At 35.8% G+C, this 12827-nt stretch overlaps 2 long non-coding RNA genes across 2 annotated transcripts; both read right to left on the minus strand.

The window, feature by feature from the left end:
• Positions 1-459: 459 nt before the first annotated feature.
• LOC125372200 lies at positions 460-3080 on the minus strand. The gene is made up of 3 exons (XR_007218025.1): positions 3049-3080; positions 2540-2664; positions 460-844 (listed from the first exon to the last, which is right to left on the minus strand). It is a non-coding gene; the product is annotated as an uncharacterized LOC125372200 (long non-coding RNA).
• Positions 3081-3204: 124 nt separating this feature from the next.
• On the minus strand, positions 3205-6723 carry LOC124142079. The gene is made up of 5 exons (XR_007218024.1): positions 6664-6723; positions 6130-6270; positions 4243-4466; positions 3720-3845; positions 3205-3524 (listed from the first exon to the last, which is right to left on the minus strand). It is a non-coding gene; the product is annotated as an uncharacterized LOC124142079 (long non-coding RNA).
• Between the last annotated feature and the right edge of the window lie 6104 nt (positions 6724-12827).

Consider the following 12827-nt stretch of genomic DNA (forward strand, 5'->3'; position numbering starts at 1 on the left):
CAAAGAATGGTGAGAATTTGAGAAATATCTAAAATGAGAAAACATGTTTTCTTTTCACCTTAAAACAATAATCATGAAAGGCCATATGTAAGAATTAAGTCTGTCTGTAAAAAGATGTGTTTTCCCTATACTTTCTGAGAAAGTTGATTCAGGGTCTGTTTTTGGATGTGTGTATTTTGTATGTAAACATCTTAGTTTATACGGGGCGGTCGGGTAGCCTAGCGGTTAAAGCGTTCGCTCGTCACGCCGAAGACCCGGGTTCGATTCCCGACATGGGTACAATGTGTGAAGCCCATTTCTGGTGTCCCCCGCCGTGATATTGCTTGAATATTGCTAAAAGCGGCGTAAAACCATACTCACTCACTCACTCACTCTTAGTTTATACATTTCAATAAACAGTAGTGAAGACCATGTTGAGCATGTTTATTAACATGTATGATACTATATTTAGTTATTGGGATTCCTTATCAATAGTTTAAGGGGTTCTATTGTGAAAGTTCTTTTTGTGTTGTATGCTTGTTTTAAAGATATTATTATGTATATAATTTCGACAGTTTGAAGTATGTGTTTGAAGGAAATTTAATGCATATGATTTTCTTCCATTTATATGTACTGTACTTACTTGAGTCCTTGTGGAAAACTTGTAGTTTCCATCATCGGTTTTGGTCATATCAGTTCCCATTTTGAAACCACATTTTAGTTCTTCAAAGTTATCACTCATTCTTATCTGTGTTATTTTGCGTGGTTGTTGCTTGACGACGTTTGCTTCCTTGAAGAATCCATATCTTCCCTTCATTCTTTCAAGTTCACCAAAGTGGTAAAATCGTATGTTTTCCCCTGTGGGCTGTAACGAAAAGTAAAACAAAATGTCATCTTCGTTATTGAAGTGCATAAGATATTATGTTTGCTGTTTCGTTATATAGGGGGAAATGACAGTCCAAGTTTGAAATATAGATGGGCGTTTTCTTCGCGAGTTCAACGTTTGCTTATTATGGATGATTATTTTGACTCCATTGACTTGTTGGGCCACATAAAGCGACGCCTATCGGACGATTAAAGATTGAGAAGTCGTATATGATAACAAAGGTGGTACAATGAAGACCTGCAGATAAATTTACATGTTTTTGTTCTTGATTAATACATCTACGACCAGAATGGGTGAAGCTGTCGGTCAGCACCATATTATATGAACAACTTAACTTATGATACAACTGAAAACTACATACATGTAGCATCCCTTTGGAAGATTCAGGTAAATCAACAGGTGATAACAAAGTTGGAAATTAAAAATGTGATCATCAAGATATATTATTCTTAGACATGATTATTTATAATTACTACATTCATTAATATTACCTTTCTTATAAATAGGCACAACGGAAGCTTCTTTCCAACTTACCGGAAAAGTAGACTTATCCAGGGATACATTAAACAATTTAGCCAGTGGATATGATATCGCTGAAGCACTTAATTTCAATAATCTATTGCCGATACCGTCGGGTCCTGTTGCTTTAGTTACATGAACAGAGAGGAGAACATCTTGAACTTCCTTTGTTGTTAGAATGATAGTAGAGAGCGATTTTTCTGTTTTAAGCCTAATATAAGGGAGAGTTTTATCAGGATATTTAACAGATGCCTGGTCAGAGAAATACTTGTTCATCACATTTGCAATATCTCTTGTATCATCATATAGTATATCGTGGTAATTAATGGGAGGAAATGTTGTATTACTAGTGCCCCTCAGATATTTTTTAACAAGCCGCCACCATACTTTTTCGCCGTACACATCATTAATTTTACTATCAATCTTGAGTACATATTTTCTCTTTGCAGTGCGAACATGGGAGATAAGTTTCTTATTTGACAAAATTTAGTCCAGTCAGATTCTAAGTTAGGCTTTAGCAACCTAAGAATTCTGTTACGTTTCCTGATCAGTCGACGTATCTCACTAGTGATCCATAGTGGATCATTAGGTCTAATTGTTACACATTTGTTAGGAATATGATTATTACATACATCAGTAATTGTCCAGGTAAAACATTCTGCCATAACGTCACCATTTCTGGATGATAACAAATGATCCCACTTTGTCTCAGTTAAGCTATCAATAATTTCTTCATTATCAGCCATGTTGTAATTGTAGATTTTTCTTTTAAAATTTGCATTGCTAGGTATGTTTGCCTTAATTTTTACAAATATAGGACAATGATCACTGCATATAGGATCGGATACACCCGAACTCCACACACTGTCTGCATTAGTTACGATCAGTAAATCAATCAGGGTTCTGGAGGTAGGTGTAATCCTGGTGGGCTCAGTTATAATGTGGGTCAACCCATATATTGCTTGTAAGTGATCTATTTTGCTCTTACTTTCTCTAAGAATAACTTGATTTAAGTCCCCAGCTATAATAGTTGGTATATTCAAACCTATTGCATTACATATTGACTGATCTATCAACTCCCAGTAAGCCTCGCTTTTATCTGCCCTATAGAATGTCCCTACTACGTATTTGCTGGTCTTGCATGGACATCAAAACATGGACATCAAAACATGGACATCAAAACATCGCCTCTTGGGATTTCTTTGTCAGGAAACATTGCTTCAATTGTCTGACGGTCGCACTGAAGCAGCTGGTCGTTAACCATGACCATTGGGATTTCGCTGTAATGAGATGACCATGTTTAACATTGATACACATTTCATGTCATCTTTAAACATCTTCTGAGTTTGATTCTTACAGGAATAGTATTTGTATTAGTTACATAGACTGGTGAAGATCTTCATCGTTTGTTTACTAAATATACCTCGATACTTAAAATACCATTGTGACTATATCAAGTGGTGACAGGTGAATTCACCATTATAATCTGTTCTAATAGCTAGTCTAATGTCATTTTATTGTACTAAGTCTAGTCATGAGTCATTGCTCAGCCAAGTTGCTATTGTTTGGATTAAATTAGCAGCAAGTAATGAAATGTGGTTATTTTGGAGTAACTTTGCATGGTGTGTGGATATGTTATTTGTTCGCACACTTTCTATACTTACTCATCAAATCCGATGGCCTCAATACATCCCGTGTACGTGTCCACAGGTTGTTCCACCACCTACAATGAACATGGTGTAAGTATATTTTCAAGAGATCATGTTTTTCAATTCAACATGTGTTTTCTCTCCTTATATTTGTTATATCTGTTATATCTGTGTATGTAATGACGACTTTTATTTGAAACAATGTTAGTATAAATAGATTTACATGGTTTTTTTTACAATGTGTCTTGAGAAGTTGTGTCTTAAAGCAACCAAATGCTGGATATTAATTAACTCACCACAATATTTGTTTTCATGCAGGAATTCAGATCTAGTTTTTGCTGGAATTCTTTCAGGGTACAACATTGTACCTTGATCACATCATTCTCTGTCACCTCGGTGTTTGCGTGACTTCCCCACAGTTTCAACTGTGTGGTTGTCGTGTCTTGTGATAGGGTAATTGTCTTCAACAGGACAGTGCTGTGTTCTGAGACCTGTAAAGGAATGAAAGATTAGCTTAAATGTTATGAATATTGATAGAAACATGTAATAATTGTAGAGTTAATTTTCATTTTTCTAGGTATTTAACATGTGTGGAGGAAGGTGGCACATATTTGTATCTAAGACTTGAAGTGATATGTTATTAAATAAGGGAAACATACATGTTCATTATTTTAAAGCATACAAACCCCAACTACTCGTCCTTGGACTGAAACCCTAGATCCGATCGGTAGTTCATCCAGGTTTGTCAAGGTTGGGTTGCGAAATTCACGCAGCATTTCCTCGTCAAAATCAAAGGGTGCACACGTCAATATCTGCAATTATACAAACATAAATTTGGAATATATACATGGGAATGACTGACATCAATATATGATATGGGGTGAAGGCTCCCTGTGAAAGGACCAGATGGTCGGTAGTGAGTAGATTCATAATCTATAACATCATCCCTCCATAGTAAACATAAAAAGATCTAAATTGTTTTAATACAGACGATGTTGTGCTCTGTCAAAGAATGGTATGAATTTGAGAAATGTCTAAAATGAGAAAACGTGTGTTTTCTTTTCACCTTAAAACAATAATCATGAAAGGCCATATATAAGAATTAAGTCTGATTTTTTTTTTATCAGTAAAAAGATGTGTTTTCCCTATAATTTCTGAGAAAGTTGATTCAGGGTCTGTTTTTATTCCATTTATATGTAATGTACTAACTTTCGTCCTTTGTGTGAACTTGTAGATCCCATCTTCTGCTTTTGACATGTCCGTTCCCATTTTGTAACTGCTTGTGAAATCTTCAAACTTATCGTTCATTCTTATAGTGGTTATTTCCTGGGGGTGTCGCTTCAGTACAACATTTGCTTCCTTAAAATATCCATATTTACCCTTCTTGAAATTTCTCCAAAGTGAAAAAAGTGTAGGTTTTCACCAACTGTGGGCTGTAACAAAAAGAAAAACAAAATGTCATCTTCGTTATTAAAGTGCATAAAATATTATGTTTGCTGTTTCGTTATATAGGGGGAAATAACAGTCCAAGTTTGAAATATAGATGGGCGTTTTCTTCGCGAGTTCAAAGTTTGCTTATGGATTATTATTTTGACTCCTTTGACTTGTTGGGCTGCATGAAGTGACGCCTATCGGACGATTGGAGAATGAGAAGTCAATGATAACAAAGGTGATACAATGAAGACCTGCAGATAAATTTACATGTTTTTGTTGTTGATTAATGCATCTACGACCAGAAAGGGTGAAGCTGTCAGTCAACAGCATATTATATGAAACAACTTATGATACAACTGAAAACTACATACATGTAGTATCCCTTCAGAAGATTCAGGTAAATCAACAGATGCTAACAAAGTTGGAAATTAAAAATGTGATCGAGATATATTATTCTTAAACATGATTATTTATAATTACTACATTCATTAATATTACCTTTCTTATAAATAGGCACAACGGAAGCTTCTTTCCAACTTACCGGAAAAGTAGACTTATCCAGGGATACATTAAACAATTTAGCCAGTGGATATGATATCGCTGAAGCTCTTAATTTCAATAATCTATTGCCGATACCGTCGGGCCCTGTTGCTTTAGTTACATGAACAGAGAGGAGAACATCTTGAACTTCCTTTGTTGTTAGAATGATAGTAGAGAGCGATTTTTCTGTTTTGAGCTTAATATAAGGGAGAGTTTTATCAGGATATTTAACAGATGCCTGGTCAGAGAAATAATTGTTCATCACATTTGCAGTATCTCTTGTATCATCATATGGTATATCGTGGTAATTAATGGGAGGAAGTTTTGTATTACTGGTGCCCCTCAGATATTTTTTAACAAGCCGCCACCATACTTTTTCGCCGTACACATTAATTTTACTATCAATCTTGAGTACATATTTTCTCTTTGCAGTGCGAACATGGGAGATAACACGGTTTCTTATTTGACAAAATTTAGTCCAATCAGATTCTAAGTTAGGCTTTTTAGCAACCTTATGAATTCTGTTACCTTTCCTGATCAGTCGACGTATCTCACTAGTGATCCATAGTGGATCATTTGGTCTAATTGTTACACATTTGTTAGGAATATGATTATTACATACGTCAGTAATTGTCCGGGTAAAACATTCTGCCATAATGTCAACATTTCTGGATGATATCAAATGATCCCACTTTGTCTCAGTTAAGCTATCAATAATTTCTTCATTATCAGCCATGTTGTAATTATAGATTTTTCTTTTAAAATTTGCATTGCTGGGTATGTTTGCCTTAATTTTGACGAATATAGGACAATGATCACTGCATATAGGATGGGATACACCCAAACTCCACACACTGTCTGCATTAGTTACGATCAGTAAATCAATCAGGGTTCTGGAGGTAGGTGTAATCCTGGTGGGCTCGGTTATAATTTGGGTCAACCCATATATTGCTTGTAAGTGATCTATTTTGCTCTTACTTTCTCTAAGAATAACTTGATTTAAGTCCCCAGCTATAATAGTTGGTATATTCAAACCTATTGCATTACATATTGACTGATCTATCAACTCCCAGTAAGCCTCGCTTTTATCTGCCCTATAGAATGTCCCTACTACGTATTTACTGGTCTTGCATCTTGCATGGACATCAAAACATGGACATCAAAACATCGCCTCTTGGGATTTCTTTGTCAGGAAACATTGCTTCAATTGTCTGACGGTCGCACTGAAGCAGCTGGTCGTTAACCATGACCATTGGGATTTCGCTGTAATGAGATGACCATGTTTAACATTGATACACATTTCATGTCATCTTTAAACAACTTCTGAGTTTGATTCTTATAGGAATAGTATTTGTATTAGTTACATAGACTGGTGAAGATTTTCATTGTCCGTTTACTAAATATACCTCGATACTTAAAATACCATTGTGACTAGATCAAGTGGTGACAGGTGAATTCACCATTATAATCTGTTCTAATAGCTAGTCTAATGGCAATAATGTCATTTTATTGTACTAAGTCTAGTCATGAGTCATTGCTCAGCCAAGTTGCTATTGTTTGGATTAAATTAGCAGCAAGTAATGAAATGTGGTTATTTTGGAGTAACTTTGCAGGGTGTGTGGATATGTTATTTGTTTGCACACTTTCTATACTTACTCATCAAATCCGATGGCCTCAATACATCCGGTGTACGTGTCCACAGGTTGTTCCACCACCTACAATGAACATGGTGTAACTATACACAGTAAAAAAAGTGTTGCACCCCCTATACTTTTTCATGGAGGGGTGTTTTGAAAGGGTGTAAAGATAACCGAATTAATATTATAACCAGGATTTCGTGTATACCAACAAACCAGTGTATTGTCTATACAATGAACTTAAATGGGGTATTCCATGACCTTATGGCATGTAATAATCTCATGCTGAACTTTGACGAAAAATGAACGAACAACGAAGACGCATTAAGTATGGTGACATCTCAATAACTTTTAGTGACCAAATTCATCCAATAGGGTAAGAATGTCATATGGAGATTTGACGAACACAGTAAGTCAATATCGAGAACTTCCACCAAGCACTTGGATCACAGCTTGAAGTCTTCGTCTCATACTCCTCACCAGACGTTGGAATCGCTCCATGGGCAGCTGCTGCCACTCCTCGTGTAATGCTGCTTCCAATTCACGCAAGTTCTGTGGAGGAGGGTCCCGACGATAAATCAGGCGTCCCTACATGTTCCAGAGGATTCAGATCTGGACTCATTGCTGGCCATGGAATCTGCGTCAGAGCATTGTTGTGGATAACCTGGGTCACAGCTCGTGAACGATGTGGTCTGGCATTGTCATCCATGAATATCGGTCTGGTGGCCAGTGGATGATTGTCAAAATGGGGCACCACAACTGGATTCAGCACCTCTTGGATGTAGCGCTCCCCTGTCAAGTTGCCTCGTATGGTCACTAAATCAAGCTTACAATCAAATGAGAAGCATCCCCAGACCATAAAAGATCCACCTCCATATGGTACAGTTGGCATGATGTTTCTTGCAGTATAAGCTGTTCCAGGACGCCTCCATACTCTCACTCTGCCATCCACAACATGCAGAAGGAACCTGCTTTCGTCCGACCAGTGGACTCTTCTCCAGGACCTCAAGTTCCAGTTCTGTCTCAGTCTACACCAGGCTAGACGTAGTCGTTTGTGGTTGTCTGAGTTTAGGTCGCTTGATAACCCTTCTGGACTTCAACCCTGCAGCTTTAAGACGATTTCTCACGGTCTGGGTACTGAACTGTTGACGAGGAAGCCAAAGACGTTTCAAGGTTGTGCTTGTAGCAAATGGATGACGCCTTACCACCCTCAACAACGCTCTGTCATCTCTAACTGTGGTCTTACGTGGTCTGCCAGAGGGTCTGCGATTCCTTACATCATTAGTTTGTGCGTGTTTTCTGACCAAACGGCTTATTGTTGAGTAGTGATGTCCGGTTCTTCTGCCAATCTCCTTGAACGAAAGACCTGCTCCATGAAGGCCAATAATCTGCCACTTGACTGCTTCTGACAATCGTCTACCCGGCATTGTGGGTTACAATAAACTGGGCTGTCAGAGAACATCTTTTATAGGCGATGTTGAGCTTAAGAAGATACTGCAATCTGCAAATGTCATGCACCATGCAATTCACGTGCTGATTGCTACGTTTTGGTGATCATCTTCCCTCCGAAAACATTACACATTTAACATCAGATCCCCAAGGAATACCTACCATTAAAACCAGAGTCGGGCGTTTTAAATGTTGTGATGTATCAAACGTATTAATGTGGGGGTGCAACACTTTTTTTACTGTGTATATATTTTCAAGAGATCATGTTTTTCAATTCAACATGTGTTTTCTCTCCTTATATTTGTTATATCTGTTATATCTGTGTATGTAATGACGACTTTTATTTGAAACAATGTTAGTATAAATAGATTTACATGGGTTTTTTTTACAATGTGTCTTGAGAAGTTGTCTTAAAGCAACCAAATGCTGGATATTAATTAACTCACCACAATATTTGTTTTCATGCAGGAATTCAGATCTAGTTTTTGCTGAAATTCTTTCAGGGTACAACATTGTACCTTGATCACATCATTCTCTGTCACCTCGGTGTTTGCGTGACTTCCCCACAGTTTCAACTGTGTGGTTGTCGTGTCTTGTGATAGGGTAATTGTCTTCAACGGGACAGTGCTGTGTTCTGAGACCTGTAAAGGAATGAAAGATTAGCTTAAATGTTATGAATATTGATAGAAACATGTAATAATTGTAGAGTTAATTTTCATTTTTCTAGGTATTTAACATGTGTGGAGGAAGGTGGCACATATTTGTATCTAAGACATGAAGTGTGATATGTTATTAAATAAGGGAAACATACATGTTCATTATTTTAAAGCATACAAACCCCGACTACTTTTCTTTCAACAGAAACCCTAGTGCCAATGGGCAGGGACTTCAGCTCTGCCAGGTGGGTTATTGGTGGGTTTTGGAAAGCCTCCAGCATTTCGCTGTCATAGTCAAATGGTCCACACGTCAATATCTGCAATTATACAAATATAAATTGGGGATATATACATGGGAATGACCGACATCAATATATGATATGGGGTGAAGACTCTCTTTGAAAGGACCAGACGATGTTGTGCTCTGTTAAAGAATGGTATGAATTTGAGAAATGTCTAAAATGAGAAAACGTGTATATTTATTCACCTTAAATCAATAATCATAGTCTGATTTTTATTCATCAGAGAAAAGATGTGTTTTCCCTATACTTTCTGAGAAAGTTGATTCAGGGTCTGTGTTTGGATGTGTGTATTTTGTATGTAAACATCTTAGCCTATACATATCAATAAGCAGTAGTGACGACCATGTTGAGCATGTTTAGTAACAGGTATGATACTATATTTAGTTATTGTGATCCCTTATCAATTGTTTAAGGGGTTCTATTGTAAAAGTTGTTTTTGTGTTGTATGCTTGTTTTAAAGATATTGTTATGTATATAATTTCGACAGTTTGAAGTATGTGTTTGAAGAAAATTTAATGCATATGATTTTCTTCCATTTATATGTACTGTACTTACTTTAGTCCTTGTGGAAAACTTGTAGTTTCCATCATCGGTTTTGGTCATATCAGTTCCCATTTTGAACCCACATTTTAGTTCTTCAAAGTTATCACTCATTCTTATCTGTGTTATTTTGCGTGGTTGTTGCTTGATGACGACGTTTGCTTCCTTGAAGAATCCATATCTTCCCTTCATTCTTTCAAGTTCACCAAAGTGGTAAAATCGTATGTTTTCCCCTGTGGGCTGTAACGAAAAGTAAAACAAAATGTCATCTTCGTTATTAAAGTGCATAAGATATTATGTTTGCTGTTTCGTTATATAGGGGGAAATGACAGTCCAAGTTTGAAATATAGATGGGCGTTTTCTTCGCGAGTTCAACGTTTGCTTATTATGGAATATAATTTTGACTCCATTGACTTGTTGGGCCACATGAAGCGACCCTATCCGACGATTGGAGAATGAGAAGTCGTATATGATAAACAAAGGTGGTACAGTGAAGACCTGCAGATAAATTTACATGGTTTTTTTGTTGATTAATACATCTACAACCAGAATGGGTGAAGCTGTCGGTCAGCACCATATTATATGAACAACTTAACTTATGATACAACTGAAAACTACATACATGTAGTATCCCTTTGGAAGATTCAGGTAAATCAACAGGTGATAACAAAGTTGGAAATTAAAAATGTGATCATTGAGATATATTATTCTTAGACATGATTATTTACCATTGGGTTTGCCTTCGGCTATGGATCGTCTTTTTTTTATATTCAGCAATGAATATCACATTGAGAATTCTACTGATAATGTTCTTTTGCATAGGTATTTCACGCCTGGATATTGGTGTATCGCATATTGGGTTCAGATGAAAGCAGGTGTATGTCTTTTGACAATTTACTAGATGTAATAAAGATATTATTATGAGATAATCGGTGCATTCTATTATCTTTATCCATGACATTTGTCTGACTATGCTTTGCAGAAATTCGTATTTGAGTAAGGAAACGCTGTCCAAACATTAATTTCTATTCAAATCTTCAAATTAAAAACTGGCAGATACATATCTAGCTTGACATGTACAATTAATTTGTTACATCTAAGCTTCATTCATGTATCTATTATATCATGTGTGATGGAACGGTATTAACGTAAGAGCTTCACTTGGTTGCAAATGCCAATACCATTATGCATATTGGGGAAAACTAGTTTTAATTGGGTTGTAGTCGTAAGGGCTTCAAACCTCAAAAGTCAAAATGGCTACAAATCCACAGGCAAAACGCCCAAAAAGATAAGTCATGACAGCCACAACATAAAATAATAATAATTAGAGCAGGATGTGTACAGAGTGTATTGTTAGATGTTGTTATACATTCTAATTGAATAGCCAGTGTTAACGGTGTTATTACAATGTATTATCTTACAGCAGAGTTCACATGTTGTTGTTTGAACCAGTCTCATTAATTTACTTTGATCAGCCATAACTATCAACTATGTTCACAAATAATATCAATGAAAAGTTTGATCTGTCTTGATGAAGGATCATTGATAACTCTGCTCATCAAGTAGCTTCTGTCTTATATAAACAAACCACACTTATATTTTGGAGTCAATTGCAATCATGGCAAACGCTCAAGTCAACATCATTTATGTTAAGAAATAATGAATACACAATGCCATGAATACACAATGCCATTTAGAAAGTGGTCAAATGTAACTAATGTTATATTTGGGATAACACTTTCTTAGTAAAGTACAGATTCTAGTACTTTTGGATGCTGAAAATATAGTTAATAATATGTATAAGTATAATAGGTATGATGTATCAACCTTATTTGAATTCGGACATAAAAATGATGTAATTGTTATAAGGACTTGATACATGTAAATATAATAATATAAATTAACACAAATATGTGATCTAAATACGATAGTAAAATCATAAGCTGATGGTAATACCATTTTATGCATTATTTCTGTTGATTTATATATTAGAAACATTGGTAAAAAAATGGATGCATTAAACAAGTTATTATAATAAAGCTGTCAAATTTGGTAGATATACAACCAACAGTTCGAGAGGTTGTTATGGCTACCACACGGAAGATGCACTTCATAATCGTTTTACGTGTACTTTACTCAGTATATAAAGGCAAATTATGTATTATTTCGAAAAAAATCAATTTAAATGGTAATTTACATTTTTCAACTTAGATTTTGTCTGAGTCTCTTTCTTTATGTTGGCATTGTGGTGTTGCTGTGCCAAATGCAATTAATAACGTAACTGTAGATACGAAAGTTAACCGACTAAAATAAAACACTTTCAGAACAATAATTATCTTTAATGTCAAATATATAATGTATGCTTTGTAAATTTTATATCAATATTGATAGAGGCATCCAGATAAGAAAAGAATGTTTCTTTGCCAATCCGTGCATTTTATGGAAATATATGTTGATATTACACATTTCACTTCTCTGACAATCCAACCCAAGCACACTATCTAGACCTCTGATTATATAATGGGCAACGCGTATCACTATATCTGAGACCAATCAAAGCAACAACAACACGCAGTATATAGCAACGTTGAATATACAACTCCCAACTTCCTTGGAAGAGGTAAGCAGTCGATTTGTTAATTCCGTCATGGTCTTTGTGCACAGACAATGGGACTACACAGATGGTTAGTTACATCCGCAACCCATAAACAGGAAATATGTTAGGCCAACCATGTCCGGTAACCTCCCAAAACCCCTACATCCCATTTCCCCTACAACTTAAGACAACAAAGTTCACGGTCCATGGCACTGCTAATCCCTAGTCTATTACCTATTTCATACAATGGAACAACCCAAGAAACACTAATAGATTGAGATAAATATTAAATTACGATTACGATATTATTCAAATTTCATAATACATTATAATAAAATGTTCATTTTTCAAAATTCATAATACATTATAATAAAATGTTCATTTTTCAAAATTCATAATACATTATAACAAAATGTTCATTTTTCAAAATTCATAATACATTATAATAAATTTCATCTCAAATGTTCAATTCACTCTTTATCCCAGCCTGAGGAAATGGCCAACCGCATCTAGAAACTGCATTGGGGATTTCACCTCTCTATTCAACTCGTCTATTAAAGACGGTTCTCCACCTCTCTGTACACTCTCTTCCTGCCTCTTAGAGCTGCTCCAAAGTCGAGCTGTAAAATCTTAGCTCGTT

The sequence above is a fragment of the Haliotis rufescens genome, unplaced genomic scaffold, assembly GCF_023055435.1.
Source record: "Haliotis rufescens isolate VD_foot unplaced genomic scaffold, xgHalRufe1.0.p SCAF_38, whole genome shotgun sequence".
NCBI lineage: Eukaryota > Metazoa > Mollusca > Gastropoda > Lepetellida > Haliotidae > Haliotis > Haliotis rufescens.